At 38.6% G+C, this 22,336-nt stretch overlaps 1 pseudogene; it reads left to right on the top strand.

Moving 5' to 3' along the window:
- The first annotated feature begins 6,299 nt into the window (after positions 1 to 6,299).
- Positions 6,300 to 7,128, top strand: LOC120242858 (annotated as a pseudogene).
- The last annotated feature ends 15,208 nt before the right edge of the window (positions 7,129 to 22,336 follow it).

Below are 22,336 nucleotides of genomic sequence, written 5' to 3'. Positions count from 1 at the left end.
ACTCATCAGTTTGTATATATTATCTCATTATAATCCCCATCATGATCAGTCTTACGAGATAGGCATCAGTAGCTCCAACTTCTTCATGGGGAAACTGAGAGTTAGAGAGGAGAGGTCAAACAGCTTCTAAGAAGAGGAGCTGAGATGCGAGCCCAAAACTATGCCTTGCTCATTACACAGCATTGCCTCTACTATTGTTGGAAGTCTCTTCTCCACTCTGCATGTGCAAAAGCAAGTTCAAGTGTTGCCTCCTCTTGGATGGTTTTCTGCTCACCATCTTCGCCTTTGTGCCCCCTGTCCCCAACACACATGAAGTACACTCCCATTTCCCTCTAAACTTGTATATCAATGCTGGCCACATATGCAACTTTAAATTTTCTAGTAACTACATAAAAAAAGTGTAACGAAACAGATTAAATTAATTACATACTTTATTTAAACCAATATATCCAAAATATTATCACCTCAATATATAATCAATGTAAAAATATTAATAAGATGCTTTGCATTTTTTTGCATTGAATCTTCAAAATCCAGTGTGTATTTTATACTTACAGTACCTGTCAACTCAAACTGCGCACATTCAAATGCCAAAAAACAATAACTAGTGGCTATTCTATTGGGCTATGCAGTTCTATAGCATTAGCACATATTGTTTCCTTCTTACATAATGTATTGTAAGTTTCTTGAGGTCTGGAAGTGAGGCAGATTCATCTTTGTATTTCCCACCATCCCCAGAATATTGTGCATAATAAATATTTGAGTCAGTATGTGAGTCAAGAAAACAAGCTATCACACCTTACTGAATTCATGGAGGGGAAGTTATCTGTGCCAAGTCAAGTTATAGGCAGTTCTCACAAAGTGAAAGTCATTTTTGCAGTCTTGTTAGTTGCAGGTTGCTCAGAGAAACTGCCAAGAAAGAAAGATTGTTCTGGGGAGGTAGGAAAACAAGAAGACACAGACAAAGCACAAGAGCACTTTGTGGTTAGCATTTGAAAAAAGAAAATGAGATAACCAAATGGTAATGGGGGAAGGGGCGTCTACCAAGTGACTCGACCATCTGAAAATAATAGAACACTAACTGATGCTTAGTATCAAAGAATTCTTCAAGGCTCTCTAGTGTGGATTACAGGCTTGAAACACATTTTGAGCAAATATTTCCAGCATAGAAAGGTGGTGTATTTGAAAAAAATAACTTTTGTTTTTGCCACTCAGGTTATATCTGATTGACTTAGCATTAAATAAGTGAGCCCATTAAAAGAAAAAGTTATGAGGGGAGCCTGGGTGGCTCAGTTGGTTAAGCGTTGACTCTTGGTTTCGGCTCAGGTCATGATCTGGCAGTTTCATGGATTCAAGCCCCACATCAGACTCTGGGGCTTACTTATTAATGAGAATCCTAAGAATTTGCCTAGATTTTTTTTTCCCAGTTTTTCATTTTTATGCAAGTAGCTGTTATAGTATGAAACTATAGCTTCACAATATATTCACTGTATTGTTTGTGAATTTGTACTAAATTATTTTTTAGGTGGCTATGACAATTAGTACTTAAATTACTTTAATTAATGAGTGCCTTCAATTAGTACCTAAAATACTTTTCATCCCTGTAGGACTTTACAGTTCACTTTTGTATGATTAAAATTTCCACGACATTTGTGTCACTCCCTAGAATCATCTGTCAAAGATTTTTTTGAGTGATAAAACCAAAGCCTTAGACTGTTGATTTTGGAAATCATGTTAATTCATCCTGTTTTCAAGTGATTAAGCATCAGTCTTCTTTAACATCCTGGCTCCCCTTTTTAGGTACATACAGGCTAATTCAATTCAGAAAATCCGCAGATGCTGCCTCTGCATGCCCAGATGATAAGATTTTGAAAGGCATTTTTCTGATGCCCTTTGGCAAAACATGTAGGACTAAGATCGTCACCAGCAGAGAGGCAACTAATAAAAAAATATGATGAGGCCAGATATTAGGGCTTTGTTTTTTTAATGCCAAGAAATATTCTCCCTAGAATACCATCCTCGTGGTTGTTATCATTCAAGAGGAGGCCTGACGCAGGTAAGAAAGCCTCTGGGAACTTCTGGCTGGAGCGGGCTCTGCCTGCAATCTGCACTTAAGCTGGCTGACGACCCCTTGTCCTCAGGAACTTCTGTGGTCTGTGAGGTGACTGTCAAGGAGTTCATTCTGCTCAGAAGTTTACCAACGGGAATTTGATGGTTGGTAACAGAAAAATGGGATGTAAAGAGACTTCTTTCCTCTTTTTCAAATCTCACGCTAATCTATATTCAAATTATTTTAAGCATCTGGGGTTAAAGGGAAGGTTTGTTCGCTCATGTGGTCATTAAGGATAGAGTGTGGGTTGGGTCTCCATATGGCCTCAATAAAGTTTCCACAGATCTGAGCTCCCAGGAGCCTGCTATTTTTAAAGCCTATCCCACCCCCTTTTATCAGCATTTAAAATGGTCCATTAGACCTTTAATTAAAATTAACCAAGATGTTATGATTGTAGCTTAGCAAGAATAGAGCCTTTTTCTAAAGATGTTTATGTATACAACAGGAAGAAAAATATACTAACTAAAAAAATATATAACATTCGAAATTCTACACCGGTGGGTCTTTAGTAACATACTGGTGGGAGGGGGTAGGCTAGAAGACTGTGGGAAAATAAGAGAGGGCTGTAGGGCCATGGTTTGCAACCCTATTAGATCAAACATCTCATTTTTATAATAAGTAATTTAGAATGTCACCTTAACTGTCATGAAATGAAACTCAAAGTATCTTTTATAAAAATCCAATATACTTCCCTAACTATAGAATAAAGGAGAAATAAAAAGGAAGTCATTTTTGAAATACATAAAAATATGTATTCAGTATTCAAATGCTTGGGCAGAAAGACACTAGAGAAGCCATAATGAAGGAGTCAGATGCTTGCACTAATCACTGAAGCCAGCGAATACAGCAGTGACAATTGCACTCTGAACCTTTGTGTGTTGCATTGAGCAATGTTGGCATCTTTGATATGATGCTCCTAAATAGTAAAGGACTCCTGGGAAAATTCCAAACCAAATGCAATCGTATCTCAAAAAGTTCCTAATTCCTTGTTTTCATATATAAAACAGAATCAGATTCTAGTTCAAATATTATAAACAGGATTTATATTTACCTACATGAATGTCCAGGGGACATTTGAAAGTAGCACAAGATGCCAGATAATTCTTCATTGTATGAGACTGTTGTAACATCTCTGCTTCCCTCCCAAATGTCAGCATTTTCCTGAAACATTGCCACACCCAGAAATGCCACCACAAGTCCCCCTGTGGACAGGGGCCTAAGGACAAAGAGGTCCTATGAGCGTGGCTAGTGGCAAGATTCTAAGGAGAAAGACAGGCAGTGAGCCATTCTTGGAGAGTCCTTGCATTCATTTTGTGTAAGCTGATTCCTGTTGTATACTATGCTGGAATCTGTTCTAGGTCCACGTCTCCAGCAAAGCTGGAGAATCAGGCTTGGAGATGATTGGTCATGAGCAATGTCCAAACCATACCACAGAGCTAGTCTGGTGAATACCCTGCCACTGTCATCACGGGGCACAGACAACAATTTGTGCAGCAGCCAGTGCTGTCAGAATTGCTGTCATCACTGACCTGGGAACATGGAACATAGCTATCTCCACCAGCATCACCCTCCACTGCTTCTTCACACCACTGGCTTCCACTTCAGAGTGCAGTGAGGGCATCTGATTAGCTTGACCCCTGACGTGGGTCCTTATCTTCACTGGGAGGGAGGCTTGGAAAGAGTACAGGCATCTTCAGCTTCTGTAGTGGAGACAGGCTCTGCTTCCTCCAAACATAGGTAAAGGATTCAGAGGCTGAGAAGCCACAAGAATGACAAATGCCCACAGGCTGGAAAATTAGTTCTATAGAATGGAAATACCCTGGGATTTTGGAGCAAAGAATGGTCACTCTGAAAGGACATGGTCAAGGAAGCCTTTACACAGTAGGTGAGATTTGGTCAAGACTTGAAGGATGAGAAAATTGGTAGGGTTATGCATAGGGATGGGAGGAGGAATTCTAGATAAATGGAATGACATGAGCAAGAATGCAGGACTGGGAAAACAAGTGCAAGTTCAATGGAACCATGTTTCATGGGGAGTCACTGGAGAAAGAGGACTAGAAAGGACTAGCATTGACATAGAAGGTTTGTTAACAGTGGTTTGATGCAATCAGTGTTTGGTGGAGGCATTTACATATTTTTTTTTTGTATTTACTTTCACTATTTTATCAAAAAAATCATGTCCTTGTCAATTTGAATCTCATTCTCAGTCGTTAGGAGATTTGACCTGTTTTTATGAGTTGCTAGGAGCCTGTTGGTTTTCCATTTGTTTGTTTGGTGGTGGTGATTTTTGTTGTTGCTCATAGAGAGGCTAACTCCTTTAATTTGAATTTGTGTTACATTTCATCCACAGAGGAATTTAGCAGGATCTTTCCCCTGATTCTAAAAGTGACCCCCACCTGCAACTTTTAATCAAACTAGGTATCATAATCCATTTTTTCAAACACTTGTTATGTACATCATATGTGCCACTCTTGCTATATAATGCTTTCATCCACATATTTAATTTAATCATAAAATTACTCTTTCATTTATGAAGAAATAGAACCTGAGGGAATAGGTAATTATCTCAATGGCACACAGGAAGTGGTGGGATAGGGGTTCTAGGTCAGGTCTGTCTAATCTAATTCCTATGTCATTTAATGGCTTCTCTCATCAGAGTACAATCTCAAATTATGCTTTATCTTTTGGCTGTGTTGTCTAGAATGTCTGTGATGTTTTGATTTGAGTCATTCTAAAGCCAAGAGTGGAGACTCCGTTTTAAAGGACTAAGAGGGAACAGATCTAGTTTAATATCTCATGCAGGATCACCTGGCTTAAATCAACAGATCTTTTGTCTTGTCAAGGATGTCCTTTGCAGGTAGAAAGGATCTGTATGGTGTCATGCCACTTTTGTTTATTATGACAACTCTGTTGTGGAGTGGTTTAAACTGCCTTCCTTGGCAATATCAATGCTTAAGTACTGCCAACCTGGTGTACCTTTGCACCATACAGTTATGCCTGATGGAATGTGCCATACTCTTGTCTCATCCTCTGAACGAGGGGCTCCAAGTCCTAGGGAGTGGTAAGACAAACCAACATCCATTGACTAGGAATAATGATGGAGAAGCATGGATGACAGAAATCCAATTTTAACCTAACAACCTATTGCTGTCCCCATCCTATACTCCACCCCCACCAAAACTCAAGCAGAAAATTTAAGGTATGGTCATCCAGGGTGACCTGGACATTTGAGTTCCCATTTCTATTTTCTTTCTTTCTTCACCCTTTGGGAGAGCGACCAATAAGGATTAAAATAACACACCCCCCCCAAAAAAAAAAAAAGCAGACAGGGGCACCTGGGTGGCTCAGTTGGTTGAGCGGCCGACTTTGATTCAGGTCATGATCTTGCAGTTTGTGGGTTTGAGCCCTGTGTCAGCTATGCTGAACTCTCAGAGCTTGGAGCCTGCTTTGTATTCTATGTCTCCCTCTCTCTCTGCCCCTCCCCAACTCCTGCTCACTCCCTCTCCCTCTCTCTCAAAAATAAACAAACGTTAAAAAAAAAAAAGATGGTGCCAAAAGCATAGTAGGAAGCCTCTGTGTCTCTCACAGCTGAAACCAAAACAAAGACTCTGAAGGCCAAGAAAGGGATGCTGAAAGATGTCCACGGCCACACAGACACAAGTAGGAGATTAGCACCTTACCCATCTTCAGGCAGCCCACAAGACTGCAGCTCCAAAGCAGCCCAAAAATCTTCATTAGAGTGCCTCCAGGAGAAACAAGTATGAGCACTCTGCCATCATGCTCCCCTGACCACCAAGTCAGCCATGAAGAAGATAGAAGACAACAGCACACATGTCTTCATTATGCTTGTGAAAGCCAATCAGCGTCAGATCAAACAGGTTGGGAAGAAGGTCTATGATGTTGATATGGCCAACATCTATGCCCTGAGTAAGCCTGATGGAAGGAAGAAAGCAGTGTGTCACTAGCCCCTGACTGATGCTTTGGATGATGCGAACAAAATTGGGATCACCTAAACTCAGTCCTGCTGGCTAATTCTAAGCATCATTTTTTTTCTCCATAAAAATAACAATAAAGGTATCTACTGTGTAAAGTTCTGGTGAAGATGAAATAAGCTGCAAAAAATTTTAAATGGTTAGCAGAATGTCTGTTAACCAGGAAAGGATCAGTAAACAAAAATTGAGAGCCCAAGATGGCTGACTTCAAGGATCAGCTGTTGGGCGAGGAGAGGTACGATAGCTGCTAAATTCACTCATGCACACCCAGGGGAACTTAATGAAGTGTTCAACGATGTCTGGCTACTACTTAATAATGACAGTCTCCTAAGGGAAGGGGCAGCACATGCATTTGCCGAGTGTAACATGGATCAGTTCACACCTATGAAGATAAGATATAAAGATTAGGTCTTAATTACAGAACATGGTGACCTGGGTAATAGCAGATTTTTAGATCCAAGAAACAAAATTTTCTTTAAGTTTGATCATTTACAGAGAGAAGCAAGTGACCTCCAGCCAGAGGACATAGATGGAGGTTTGAAGGCTTCGAGAGAATCCTGTGACAGTGCTTTAAGGGCCTGTGTGAAAGATCATTATTCCAACAGCTTCTGTACTGTTTATGCTAAAACTATAGATGGGCAACAGACCATTATTACATGTATTGAAAGCCACCAGTTTCAACCTAAAAACTTCTGGAATGGTCATTGGACGTCAGAGTGGAAGTTCACTCTCGCATCACCTACAGCTCAGGTGGTTGGAGTACTTAAGATTCAAGGTCACTGTTTACGAAGATGGCACTGTTCAGTTGGTTAGTCAAAGATATACAGGATTCAGTAACTGTTTTGAATTAAAATCATAGAGCATGTAGAAAATGAATATCAAACAGCAATTAGTGAAAACTATCAAACAATGTCAGACATCACATTCAAGGCCTTGTGGCAGTGGCAGTTTCCAGTTACCTGCACCAAAATCGACTGGAGCAAGATACTCAGCTACTGGATTGGCAAAGAAATGCAGAATGCTTAAAGGCAAAATGTAGGATTCTTCAGTATGTGGAAAGAAAAGATTCAATAGGCGATCAAGTGATGAATAAGTGATTTATAAGCAAGAGTGGTATTTTGCTAGGGCTTTCAAAGTTAACAGGTTTTCTAGCCTCATGGAATACTGTTGAACCTATAGCATCATCTTGATTCTTTTGTGTTCTCTGCTTTGTCATTTTCTGTTTTCACTATATCTGTAAATTTTTTTAAAAAAGTTCTGCCACATTTAATGATGGAGAGAGAGATCTATCTTGGAGTCATTTTACTGTTTAGAAAATTTTCCTAGCCATGATATCCTGTTATTGATATAGACAGGTCATATGTTCAGTACTTTTCTACCCATATCCTTCAAAGCACTTTCAGTACTTCAGTGATTTTTACGGAACCACCAACAGCTAAAGAGGCTATGCTAAAAACTAGCTGAATGGAAGACAAATTCATCCTTCTCCCTCCGACTGCTTTGATCAGCATTTATAGCATCTCATAACAAAAGTTTGGATTGGGCTTTTCAGGTCCATTTATGGGGGCAAACGAGATTTTCTGGAAATTCCATTATGGCCAGCTTCTCTGTGGAAGTTGTTTTTAAATCCAAAGACTTGAACCACATCCCCTGCACATGAACGTGTTTGCTTTTTTCTCTTCCCTCATTGTCTTCTGCCCATCCAATACCATTATAGGTATAGACATCTGCATTTTTAGAAGAGTTTTACCCATTTATTATTTTTTAAATTCAAGAATTGCTGACATACTAGGGATGTAGTTCAGTATGAAACTTGAAAATTGCAGATGTTGAAGGAATAATAGTATCTTGTGCTTTAATACTTTGTGGCAGGATTGTACGATAAGCAGGTGATTCAAACAACTTGTAAATCACAAATAAAAACAAACAGAAAAAGAACCAAAGTGAAAAGGATACATTCCAGGCAGTATCTTTCTATTGTAACCTCTTATTTAGGGAATACTAGTGATTTGTTCTAAATAGGATGTAAAACTTGTTCCAAACTACTTTTACTTAGTCCTGCCTGCCAAGAACTTAAATGTAACTGTGACGCAGCAACCCTTCCCAGGTATATGTGTGATCTCAGAATACACAAGTGACATAGATATGATATGAAAGCTGGTGATGGTGGATTCATTTACATTGTTTACACTTCTATGACCAGGCCTTACAGAAAGGTCAGTTTTTTAAAAACCAAGTAGTGTCTTCCTACCTATCCAAATACATGTCAATAAGGAAGGGTGTTTGTGCTTCAGCTTTGTTTTTGCTCAATAATATAGTCAAGCAAGTTTGTTTCCAAGTGATCTGTTGAGCTGTGTAAGCATTTTTGTTTATTTCAGATGGAATATATTTATATGTGTGTCAAAAAATTGCTATGACTACTATTTTTTAAAATACATTTATAATCTTACTGGCTTGCTGTGAATTAATCCATGAGTGGAAGATCGTAAGGAAATCACAGTTAAACTGCTTTCCAAAATTATTTTAAAATCCTCATAAAATTGCCTCTAAAGAAAATATCCGTTTGGATCCCTTAAGAAGAAAAGATAGATCTGAGCATTCAGTGACAATAGCTGAGCTTCCTAAGAGAACATAGCAACTTGGTTACTAAGGAATTTTTTTCCTTTACTGAGGAAGAAACAATCATGTGCTAGCATATCATTTGAGATATGTGCCGTGTTTAGTGATCCTTATTGTTCAAGGAAATAAAGGCAAGGGGCAACCTCTCATTGTACAAAATGAGACAAAAAAAGAAAGAGTATTGAACTCAGAGACAAACTGAAGATTATGACGACAATTAACATTTCATCTAAGGCTGCAAAGTAGTCAGGTGGAGCTTAGCCGTAGAGTGCTGGAAATGCCCAGAACATAACCTCAACAATTTCCTAAAAACAATAAGGAAGTTGGTAATTGGGTGAAGATGTATAATACTTGAGCCTTAAAACCTATACCTGGTGTTCCTTCTTTATTCATGGCGTTACAACACAGCGTTAAACAAGTTGCTTGGATTAAACCAGGTCTTATATCCGTATTCTACTACTTAGTAACTGTGTGACTTTGGCCCACATAATGTAGCCTTTCTGCCATCTGTAAAGCATGTCAAATAAAAACCCCTGTCATTCTGCCTTAAAGAACCATCAGAAACGTGAAAAGAACGTGAACACTTTGTCAATGGTAAAACATGATACACGTATTATGATTATGCAGGATCTGTCAATCAGTGGATGATTAAATACTTTAAGTTTTATTTTAAGGGTACATTTTTATGATGAAAACAAAGTTGACTTCATCATAAACTTAAATAAATAATATATGTGAACTATGTGAGCCAGTATTAGACACCACCTGGTGGCAGTTATGAGTAATGCAAGTACATTGCAGAGTGAAAAGTAAGGTAGAAGAGATACTGAGAACCTCAAAGAGGGACTTGGACTAAAATGAGTGGAAATGAGATGGGTCATACCCAGTAAATGGCTCTAGGGTCTGGTGGGCTGTGAGTTGCAGCAAAGCCTCTGTTTGTCTCAACTGTAGCTAAATTAGGGGAAGAAAGTCAAGTGTCTTATTTTTTTTTAATATTTTATTTATTTTTGAGAGAGATAGAGAGCACAGCAGGGGAGAGGCAGAAAGAGAAGGAGACACGGAATCTGAAGCAGGCTGCAGGCTCCACGCTGATAGCAGAAAGCCCATTACAGAGCTTAAGCCCATGAACTGTGAGATCATGACCTGAGCTGAAGTCAGACACTTAACCTCCTGAGCCACCCAGGCGCCCCTGTCAAACCTCTTATTTATCCTTGACTTCCCATGGACCAGCATGGTAGTACTCAAGAGGAAAATAAAAAATAAAAAAAAAAAAAAAAACTAAGGAAAAGAAGGGAATAAGGGAGGGAGAGAGGGAGAGAAAATTTTTAAAGAAACTATAAACCAGCCCGTTCTGTATGCTTTTATTTCATTAATTTTTTTCTTCTGACTGCCAATTCAAGTTTCTTTTGAAAAATTCTAACTCTGTGCTAACTGAACTAAGTTAAAAGGCGCAGACTGGTATAGGTGGAAAGGGACAGTGTCTTTATTGGCCCTTTGTGATGGGACAAATCTGCCCTGACCAAGAATGCTAGAAAGAGCCCCTGAAGTAGGACAATTAAGGCCTAAAAATTTAGACAGTCTGTGGAAGACAGCTAAGTTCACAGTTCAGCAGTACCTTCTTCCCTAGGATGATGTACACAACACCAGTCCCCAAATAACAAGGTAACCTCTCCAGTCTCATTTAGCTGCTACTTGCCGTTTTTTTCCCCAAGATTTTACCTAAATTCAAGTTATGTAACATACACTGTAGTGTTGGTTTCAGGAGTAGAATTTAGTGATTCATCACTTACATATAACACGCAGTGCTCATCACAAGTGCCCTCCTTAATGCCCATCTCCCATTTAGCCCAGCCCCCCCCCACCTCCCCTCTAGCAACCCTCAGTTTGTTCTCTGTATTTAAGAGTCTCTTATGGTTTGCCTCCATCTCTGTTTTTAGCTTATTTTATTTTTCCTTCCCTCCTCCTGTGTTCATTGGTTTCATTTCTTAAATTCCAGATATGAGTGAAATTGTATAGTATTGTCTTTCTCTGACTGATTTATTTTGCTTAGCATAATACACTGTAGTTTCATCCACATTATTGCAAATAGCAAGATTTCATTCTTTTTGATGGCTGAGTAATATTCTATTATATATATACATATATGTGTATATATATATGTATATATACATATTTATCCATTATCAATTGATGGATATTTAGACTCTTTCCATGATTTGTCTATTATTGCTAATGCTGGTATAAACATTGGGGTACACGTGCCCCTTCCAATCAGTATCTTAGTAGCCTTTGGATAAATACCTAGTAGTGTAATTTCTGGGTCATAGGGTAGCTCTGTCTTTAACTTTCTGAAGAACCTCCATGCTGTTTTCCAGAGTAGCTGCACCAGTTTGCAGTCCCACCAACAGTGCTATTTGCCTTTTGATACTGGCATCCCCTAGCAAAAACAGGGAAATATATCCTCTTAAAGCCATAGCCTTTATGCCTTGGTCTTCCTCCACTTTTTTTTCTCTCTCTCTCTCTTTTTTACTTTAGAGAGAGAGAGAGAGAGACCATGAGAGATGGGAAGAGGGGCAGAGGGGGAGAGACAGAGACAGAGAGAGACACAGAGGGAGAGAATCTTAAGCAGGCTCCATGCTTCGTGCAAAGCCTGATGTGGGGCTTGATTCCATGACCCTAGAATTATGACCTGAGCAGAAATCAAGAGTTGGATGCTCAACTTGCTGAGCCACCCAGGTGCCCACACCCCCATTTTCTCTTTTATAGAATGTTACCCTTATGCTCCCAGGCAGTGGCAGAGCATACTTAAAGTGTGATCTGTCCATGATTCCTTTTCCCTGCAATGTGAGGAAATTTGGGAAACAGACTATTGCTCTATCATACCAGCTTCACAGACAATCAAGAACTTGGGCTCCAATTATAGAGTAAACTGATAGAAATGTTCCAGCCAGCTAGTCAAACCCCTGCCTTCCACATGAAAATTAATTTGATTTACATAATGCTGTGAAGTAGTTACTATTATGATTCTCACTTTACAATCTGTGAAAATCAGGACTCTTCCTTAATGAAGACTCAGAAGACACACAAACCTCCAAAAGTAGTATAATATCTAAACTAGAAAAAGTCATAAAACATTTCTTGGAATTCTAATGGGATATACAAAAGTCATGACTATGCAAATTGAGATGGCTGACGTTTTTTCCCTTTGGTGATTAGTGGTAGGTTTTGGAAATGATATATTTAAGTCTTCTGGTATATATTGTCACTTTATATTAAAAAGAGTGGTAGTAATAATCTATCATGCTACACAAAATTCCTGAGAATGTCTATTTCATTTCATTAAGCATCACACATTGCTACTTTGATACACAAGAAAACAATATTTAAACAATTTTCCATTTTTTAAAAAATTTTCTTATATGTGTACTTTTCTGTACATTATCTAGCACTTATATTTCAGAAATGTTAATATTTTAAGTTATTTTATAATAAATATATTAACCTTAAAATATAATAAAAACAAATATAGTTATTAATTACTATAGAAACAGTAAGTATTGGGCCACCTGGGTGTTTCAATTGGTTGAGCATTGGACTTTTCAGCTCAAGTCATGATCCCAGGGTCATGGGATTGAGCTCCACATTGTGCTCTGTGCTGAGCATGGAGCCTGCTTAGAATTCTGTCTCTCTCTCTCTCTCTCTCAGTCTCTCTCTCTCTGCCTCTCCCCCTGATTGCACCCTCTCTCTCTCTAAAACAAATAAATAAACATTAAAGAAAGAAACAAGAAGTATTATAGTATTAGAATCCATGAAGTGGAGGAAAGTCTTGAAAAACTGTAGATGTTCATATGAAAAGATAAAGAGGTGAGAGAACCGTTGATCCCAAACAGGATAGTGAATGAAAACCAATCCTAAGAAATATAGGTATTTCCATGGCTGAATTTGGCAGTGGTGGTAAGATGGGAGGAATAGACAAGAAGATTTGAAATAGAAGAAATACTCAAAGATACATTTTAAGAAAGCTGAGTTGAAATAAAAGGCTAGAATAACATTAAATAGGTGATTCTGTTGTGCAACCAGATTTGAGAACCACTGTTCTCATTGATTTCCACAGTCCCTTCTAGTGGGGTCCTCCTTGAATTTGAATTTCAGCAATGTGTTTATATTTTATCACATCCACTTCCTTTCTGGCCACAGTCACTTTGGAGTGAGGATGGAGAAGAGCTTTCATAAGAATTTTTGGAATTTAGTAATTTCAAAATAACACACAGCCTCATGGCCTCATAAAAAGAAATGTCTGACTTCATAAAAGGTCAGGTGATCACAGGATTTTTTTTTTTTAACGAAGCTCTTTGAAGCACCTTTACTATTAAAAAAATCATCTGAGGGGAAGAATTAAATCTTTTACTATCATTGGGTTTTACTTGCCTTTAGTTTTTGTTTATGAGGTTTTTAAAAAAAAATAGAAATTAATAAATTAACGGATGAAATGGTCTCAAATCTTTTTTACGCTGAATCTGAGAAGTCCCTTTCAGTCATTTTAAATGCTTGCCTCAAAGCCATCCACCCGCACTCCAAGTCTGCTTTCATGTTGAAGACCTTGCATGCAGAGCCTTCTGCCCTTGTGAGTGGGGAGAAGCAGCCCTGAAAATACCTTGGCTGGACTCCTCTGTGCGGGGCTAGGCGAGCAGCCAAGTGATGTCCCGTCTGGAGCACCTTGGAAGCAAACGTTCCAAAGCCATGTTCAAGTGCCTTTGGATCGTCTTTTGTTGTAAACATGGGGCTCTTTTTTTAGCACGGAATTATTGAAAATGCCAACCAGACTCTAAAGCTGTGGTTAGTTCTTCCCAATACTGGGTGAGTGTTTGGGGTGATTTCTTTTTTATTGATCCTTTAAATTGAATTTTCAACCTACCAATTGAGAGTTATAAGAGGGAATTTTAAAAATTTGTTTGTTTCAAGTTTTAATTTAAATTCCAATTAGTTGACCTATAGTGTAATATTCATTTCAAGAGTAGAATTTAGTGATTCATCATTCACATATAATACCCAGTGCTCATCACAAGTGTCTCCTTAATCCAATCACCAATTTAGCCCATCCCCCTGCCCACCTCCCCTCTAGCAACTCTCAATTTGTTCTCTATAGTTAAGAGTATGTTTTATGTTTTGCCTCTTTTTCCCTCCCTCCCCCCATGTTCATCTGCTTCATTTCTTAAATTCCATCTATGAATGAAACCTTATGGTATTTGTCTTTCTCTGGCTGACTTATTTTGCTTAGCTTAACACACCCTTAGTTCTATCCACCTCATTCCAAAGGGCAAGATTTCATCCTTTTTTATGGCTAAGCAATATTTGATTGTATGTGTACCACATCATGTTTTTTGTCCATTAATCAGTCAATGAACATTTGGGCTTTTTTCATATTTGCCTATTATTAATAATGCTGCTATAAATATATGTCCCTTTGAATCAGTATTTTTGTATCCTTTGAGTAAATACATAGTAGTGCAATTGCTGGATCACAGGGTAGTTTTATTTTTAACTTTTTGAAGAACACAAGGGAATTTGTAAGTACTTTTTCTAAATGAAAGAAAAAATTGTAGTTTTTACATATGTACCAAAGTTTTGTTGTGTTTGGTGACAACAACCCAAAATGACATAGAGGGAGAAACTTCAGAAATTTGGGGGGATTTTTCTGTTAAAATCTGACTAGCCACTACATCCTCATAGCAAACTCCCTGCAAAATAGCCTTCCTTTTGGACTGCCCCCCCCCCCCCCCCCCCCCGTTAAAGGACTTTTTAGCCAAAGGTGAAGGGAAACCTTTTTCTAACCATGGTCTTAATTAATTTAAATTTTGCTTTTTTGTTTTGTTTGAATCACAGTCGCTTTATTCTCCTTTTTTAAAAAAATTATTTTTTAATTTACATCCAAGTTAGTTAACATATGGTGCAACAATGATTTCAAGAGTAGATTCCTTAATGGCTCTTACCCATTTGCCCATCCCCCTTCCACAACCCCTCCAGCAACCTGTTTGTTCTCCCTGTTTAAGAGTCTGTTAGGTTTTGTCCCCCTCCCTGTTTTTATATTATTTTTGCTTCCCTTATGTTCATCTGTTTTATATTTTAAAGTCCTCATATGAGTGAAGTCATATGATATTTGTCTTTCTCTGACTAATTTTGCTTAGCTTAATACCCTCTAGTTCCATGTACTTGCACATGGCAAGATTTCATTCTTTTTGATTGCCAAGTAATACTCCATTGTATATATATACCACATCTTCTTTATCCGTTCACCCACCGGAGGACCTTTGGGCTCTTTCCATACTTTGGCTATTGTTGACAGTGCTGCTATAAACATTGGGGTACATGTGCCCCTTTGAAACAGCACACTTGTATCCCTTGGATAAATACCTAGTAGTGTAATTGCTGGGTCATAGGGAATTTCTGTTTTTAATTTTTTGAGGAACCTCTGTACTGTTTTCCAGAGTGGCTGCACCAGTTTGCATTCCCACCATAAGTTCAAATAGATTCTCTTTCTCCACATCCCTGCCAACATCTGTTGTTGCCTAAGTTGTTAATGTTAGACATTCTCACAGGTGTGAGGTGGTATCTCACTGTGGTTTTGATTTGTATTTCCCTGATGATAGGTGATGTTGAGCAATTTTCCATGTGTCAGTTGGCCATCTGGATGTCCTCTTTGGAAAAGTGTCTCTTCATGTCTTTTGCCCATTTCTTCACTGGATTATTTATTTTGGGGTATTGAGTTTGATAAATTCTTTATAGATTTGAATACTAACCCTTTATCTGATACGTTGTTTGCAAATAGCTCCTCCCATTTGTTCGGTGGCCTTTTAGTTTTGCTGATTGTTTTCTTAGCTGTGCAGAAGCTTTTTATTTTATGAGATCCCAATAGTTCATTTTTGCTTCTGTTTCCCTTGCTTCTGGAGACATGTTGAGTAAGAAGTTGCTGCGGCCAAGGTCAAAGAGATTTTTGCCTGTTTTCTTCTTGAGGATTTTGATGGCTTCCTGTTTTACATTTAGGTCTTCATCCATTTTGAGTTTCTTTCTTTTTTTTTTTTTTAACATTGGGGATGGATGTTTATTATTCCTTTTACATTCTATGCTTTCAGTGATTTTGTTTACCAAGGAAATTGTATATATACATACACCACTTTATTTTTTCCCTTTTTGCATTCATCCAAATACATAGCCACAGTTTCTGCAGAGTGTGAGTAGCCAGAGTTGTCCAATGAGACATGGGTTTCCTTTCTTCAGTTTTCAGTATCGATTCTACACTTTCATTTAAACTATCCTGAAGATCATCAAGCTTCCACCAGGAAAATTGTTTTCAAAACTCTTCTACCTTTTATGCTTGCCATGCACTCTCACATTTGCTGATACATCTTTATGTTTTTGTTAGGGCAGCACCTCATTACTAGGTCTTTGTTGTCTTTGTTCCTAACCCAGTTCTTTCATAACCTATTGGCTTAAAACTAAAACGATCATTTATTATCTCTCACATTTTGTGGATCATGAATTCAGAAAGCACAATAGGTATGGCTTGTCTCTCCATTGCAGTATTTGGGGATAAGCTGGAATAATTAATGGTTGGGAGGTGGAATCATCAAAATCTCCTTTACTCAAATCTGAAGGTAGATTCTGGCTACTTCTTGGCAATTGTGAAGAACTGTGAAGGGTCTGAGGTTGAATAGATATATTTTTTTTAATTTTTAAAATTTTATACTGATTAGGTAATACATACTTTTTTTTTTTTTTTTTACAAATAGTTTATTGTCAGGTTGGTTTCCATATAACACTCAGTGCTCATCCCCACAAGTGCTCTCCTCCATGCCCATCTCCCCCCTTCCCACCCCCCACCCATCAGTGCTTAGTTTGTTCTCAGCGTTCAAGAGTCTCTCATGGTTTGCCTCTCTCCCTCTCCCCCACCATTTCCCCCCTTCTTCTCCCCCATCGTCCTCCGTTAAGTTCCTCCTAATCCTCCTATACGTGCAAACATATGATATTTGTCCTTCTCTGCCTGACTTATTTTGCTTAGCATTACACCCTCAAGGTCCATCCATGTTGCTACACATGACCAGATTTCATTCTTTCTCATTGCCATGTAGTATTCCATGGTATAGATAAACCACATCTTCTTGATCCATTCGTCAGTTGATGGACACTTAGGCTCTTTCCATGTTTTAGCTATTGTTGAGAGTGCTGCTATGAACCATTTTGAGTTTATTTCTGTGTGTGGTGTAAGAAAGTGGTCCAGGTTCACTTTTCTGTGTGTCACTGTCCAGTTTTCCCAGCATCACTTGCTGAAGAGACTGTCTTTATTCCATTGAATATTGTTTTCTGCTTTGTCAAAGATGAGTTGGCCATATGTTTGTGAGTCCATTTCTGGGTTCTCTATTCTCTTCCGTTGATCTGAGTGTCTGTTTTGTGCCAGTATCATACTGTCTTGATGATTATAGCTTTGTAATACAGCTTGAAGTCTGGCTTTATTCTCCTTTTAAGGTTATATTACATTATAATCAGTGACAACTCACATTGATGTTCACTTTTGCAGATGAACTTTCTCTCTTCCAAATCTCTAGAGAGTCTTCCCCGTATTCTCTTCCCCACTTTCCTCCTCTGTCCCATCTCCCCAAGTTAGAAAGAGCTAACAACAAAAGGTTCATCAAGTTGAAGTGTTGGCAACATAACCTGGTTTCTTTTCTCTTCCTTTATATTACAGGCTTCCCAGTACAGGGATGGCATCGAGTGGCAACTTGCCCTTTCTCACTTGGGGGAATTGGGAGGAGAATTGTTCTCCACTTCCTAAGAACAAAGTAGCAAGCATGCACTAAATCTCTTGACCTTGTAGGAAGCTAAGACTAAAAAAACACATTTCATGCTTTCATTCTCCTTCTTTTTGTTGTAACTTATATAAATTATCCTTCAGGAAAGGAATGCCTTGGACCTTTCTCTTCCATCCTTAGTAATAGTGCACCATTCTGGGTTTCCAGGTGAGGAAAATATTGTCAGATGACAAATGACCATGAAGGCCTTTTGGCCAGATTATTTCACAGTCCATTCATACAGAGTTCCTATAGGCTCTGACATTTGAAGTTTTATTATACTTTGAATAATACTTTAAAAATAGAGTGCCTTTAATAGGCCTGCTGATATATTTTCTGCTTTGGATGAGTTCATAGGAGATGTATACATTATGGGAATTGTATGGTTCCTCTACATATGCATGAAGCCCATAACATTCAGAATAACTCTGGAAGTAAGCTAAGGGACATAGGGAAACGTTGGTAAATATTAAGCTCTACCCTCAACGGCTGGTGCCTTATAACTAGATCCTTGCAGTTCACAGACTGTAGCCTGGGATTTTGCCTCTATTTGTCCAGAGCTCTCCATTCCTTAATTCTTCCCCTTTTTTTGGCCCTCCTCTATTAATTTAACTACTTGACCCTTGCTGCTACCTTCCCCAACTTTATGTCAGAAGTTTAGTTTGATGGCAATGTATGTGTTTTCATTGGTGTCAGGGTCACTGGGAAAGACACCACTGTTTTTGAGCACATTTTCAACAATTTCTCAAAGAAAATGAGAACATGACCATTGTTAAGATTTACAAGGAAAGGGGCACCTGAGTGGCTTAGTCGGTTAAGCGTCCGACTTTCGCTTAGGTCATAATCTCGCGGTTCGTGGGTTCGAGCCCCGCGTCGGGCTCTGTGCTGACTGCCAGCTCAGAGCCTGGAGCCTGTTTCAGTCTGTGATACCCTCTCTCTCTGACCCTCCCCTGCTCACGCTATCTCTCTCTCTCTCTCCTAGAAATAAACAAAACATTAAAAAAAAAAAAGATTTACCACATCTTCTTGATCCATTCATCTATTGATGGACACTTAGGCTCTTTCCATGTTTTAGCTATTGTGGAGAGTGCTGCTATGAACATTGGGGTACATGTGCTCCTATGCCTCAGCATTTCTGTATCCCTTGGGTAAATTCCTAGCAGTGCTATTGCTGGGTCATAAGGGAGTTCTATTGTTAGACCATGGAATACTACATGGCAATGAGAAACAATGAAATCTGGCCATGTGTAGCAACATGGATGGACCTTGAGGGTGTTATGCTGAGCGAAATAAGTCAGGCAGAGAAGGACAAATACCATATGTTTGCACGTATAGGAGGATTAGGAGGAACTTGACGGAGGAACAAGGGGGAGAAGAAGGGCGGAAATGGTGGGGGAAAGGGAGAGAGGCAAACCATGAGAGACTCTTGAATGCTGACAAAAACTGAGGACTGATGGATGTGGGGGGGAGGGGGAGATGGGCATGGAGGAGGGCACTTTGGGGATGAGCACTGAGTGTTATGTGGAAACTAATTTGACAATAAACTATTTGTAAAAAAAAAAAAAAAAAAAAAGATTTACAAGGAAAGCCTTTAGAAAAGGGAAATGTGAGAATAAAGCACAGTGATTAGACCACAAGTTGCAGAGAGAAGGCGGTTTAAAGTTTAGCCCACCCACACATTACACATGCCACCATCATTCCGTGAGCCACCAGGGCAGTTAGACCAGGCACAGATCTCTGCTCTAAGTATCTTACCTGCCTGTATTATGGCACCTGCCCTTCCCTGCTTTATGTCATCCTTCCTGAACTTGATTATTCCATCCAATTGACTTGTAGTAAATGCCATTTCTCCACTAGTCTAGCCAAAGTCCTGCTCTGGCCCTCCTTATCCTCTCAAGTAATAAGACACAGTCATTCCTCTAAGTGGTCCCCTAAGAGCAGAACTTAAAACAAGGAGAGGGGGAGGAATACCACAGGAAGGCCACTTAGGCCTGATCCCTTATTTACGAAAAGACATCAATTGGAGATTTTTGGCAATATATTTTATTGAAGTATTACATACAGTTACAGCAATACTAAGAGGATTAAAAGACACAGACATTCATTGTAGACCTTTATATTTTTTGTTCCCATCATTGGAACAGGCTTCCATTGTGCACTTTGATATGTTTTCATAATTTGTAGTTGTGATGACTAGCATACTTAGATTTTATTATTTGTATTAACAGCATTATTCTTAAATATAAACACTTATAACAGAATTATTGTAAGTTTATTTTTAGTTATCATTTTTTTAATACGCTGAAGCCTCAAAAAAGTAAAAGTAGCCCAATCTTCTCTTGACCTGTGAGAGGCTCTGTAATCCTATAACAATATGTGATGGAGGCTAGGTGGAGTAGTCTATTATTGTTGCTCAGAGTTGGAAATTAGCATGGATATTTCTTATCAATGACATCTTGTATAAGCCTCAAGGGAGCTGGCATCTCCTGCTTCATTTCTTATTTACTAATTCTGCTCACTAATGCATCATGTCTATGTGCTGCCAGATGAAGGAGTCTGCAGGGATGTTGGGAGAAAGCCCTAGGGATAACCTTTCTCCCTCCTCTCTCCTACTTCACCTCACACCATGGGGATAAGGTCTCTCAACAGAACTTAGGGAATTCCCATAATGAACATGACCTTCGGACTTTCTCTTCTATTCCTCTTTCCATACCTAACTGAAAGATGGCCCGATTATTCTAATCAGAGACCTTTAGAAAAGAAAATTCCGAAGACACTTTGAGCATTTGATCTGCATGTTTACATTGTGTGAAAAAGAATTTACAAGCACATTTTTTTTAATTAATTAATTAATTTATTTATTTATTTTTTATTATTATTTTTTTTTACAAATAGTTTATTGTCAAATTAGTTTCCACATAACACTCAGTGCTCATCCCCAAAGTGCCCTCCTCCATGCCCATCCCCCCTCCCCCCCACATCCATCAGTCCTCAGTTTTTGTCAGCATTCAAGAGTCTCTCATGGTTTGCCTCTCTCCCTTTCCCCCACCATTTCCGCCCTTCTTCTCCCCCTTGTTCCTCCGTCAAGTTCCTCCTAATCCTCCTATATGTTACAAGCACATTTTTAAATTGTGCTTAATTTTGAGAGTCAAAGGAGAAAAAAATTGCCAAGAGTAGCAAAGTAAATGTCTTATTTGGTCATTCTGAATTAAAAATTGCTAATATTGACACATTGCTTCTCAGTGTTTTGTTTGTTAATTAAAAAATAACACACATATATATTCAGTGCAATCCATATCAAAATAACATCAACATTCTTCGCATAGCTAGAACAAACAGTCCTAAAATTTGCATGGAACCAGAAAAGACCCCAAATAGCCAAGGCAATCCTGAAAAAAACCAAAGCCGGAGGCCTCACAATTTTAGACTTTAAGCTATATTACAAAGCTGTAATCATCAAGACAGTATGGTACTGGCACAAAAACAGACTGATATATCAATGGAACAGAATAGACAACCCAGAAATGGACCCACAAACATATGGCCAATAATCTTTGACAAAGCAGAAAAGAATATCTGATGTAATAAAGACAGTTTCTTCAGCAAATGGTGTTGAAAAAGCTGGACAGCAACATGCAGAGGAATGAACCTGGACCACTTTCTTACACCATATACAAAAATAAGGTCAAAATGGATGAAGACCTAAACATTGAGACAGGAAGCCATCAAAATCCTAGAGGAGAAAACAGGCAACAATCTCTTTGACCTCAGCTGTAGCAACTTCTAACTTGACATGTGTCCAGAGGCAAGGAAACAAAAGCAAAAATGAACTATTGGGACCTCATCAAAATAAAAAGCTTCTGCACAGTGAAGGAAATAATCAGCAAAACTAAAAGGCAACTAACTGACTGTGAGAAGGTATTTGCAAATGACATATCAGATAAAGTGTTAGTATCCAAAATTTCTAAAGAACTTCTCAAACTCAACACCCAAAGTATAAATAATCCAGTGAAGAAATGGGCAAAAGACATGAATAGACACTTTTCTAAAGAAGACATCCATAACAGACATATGAAAAATGCTCAACATCACTCATCATCAGGGAAATACAAATCAAAACCACCATGAGATACCACCTCACAGCTGTCAGAAAGGCTAAAATTAAGAACTCAGGCAACAGATGTTGACAAAGATGTGGAGAAGGGGGAACCCTTTTACACTGCTGGTGGGATTGCAAGTTGGTGCGGGCACTCTGAAAAACAGTATGGAGGTTCCTCACATAATGAAAAATAGAACTACCCTACAAGCAAGCAATTGCAGTACTAGGTATTTACCCAAAGGATACAAGAATGCTGATTTGAAGGAGTACATGCACCCCAATGTTCATAGTAGCACTATCAACAGTAGCCAAAGTATGGAAAGAACTGAAATGTCCATCAACTGATGAATGGATAAAGAAGATGTTGTATATCTTTACAGTGGAATATTACTCAGAGATCAAAAAGAGTGAAATTGTGCCATTTGCAACAATGTGGATGGAACTAGAGTGTATTATGCTAAGTGAAATAAGTCAATCAGAAAAAGATATCATATGATTTCACTCATATGTAGAATTTAAGAAACAAAGCATAGGAGAAGGGGAGCAAAAATAATGTAAAAACAGAAAGGGAGACAGTAAGAGACTTTTAAATACAGAGAATAAATAGAGGGTTGATGGTGGGGTGTTGGGTGAAGGGAAGGGCTAAAGGGGTGAGGGACATTAAGGAGGACAC

The sequence above is a fragment of the Hyaena hyaena genome, unplaced genomic scaffold, assembly GCF_003009895.1.
Source record: "Hyaena hyaena isolate Hyena2069 unplaced genomic scaffold, ASM300989v1 scaffold_317, whole genome shotgun sequence".
In the NCBI taxonomy this organism is placed as follows: Eukaryota; Metazoa; Chordata; class Mammalia; order Carnivora; family Hyaenidae; genus Hyaena; species Hyaena hyaena.
Note: the sequence above shows the minus strand (reverse complement) of the source record. Positions and strands in the feature narration are given on the sequence as shown.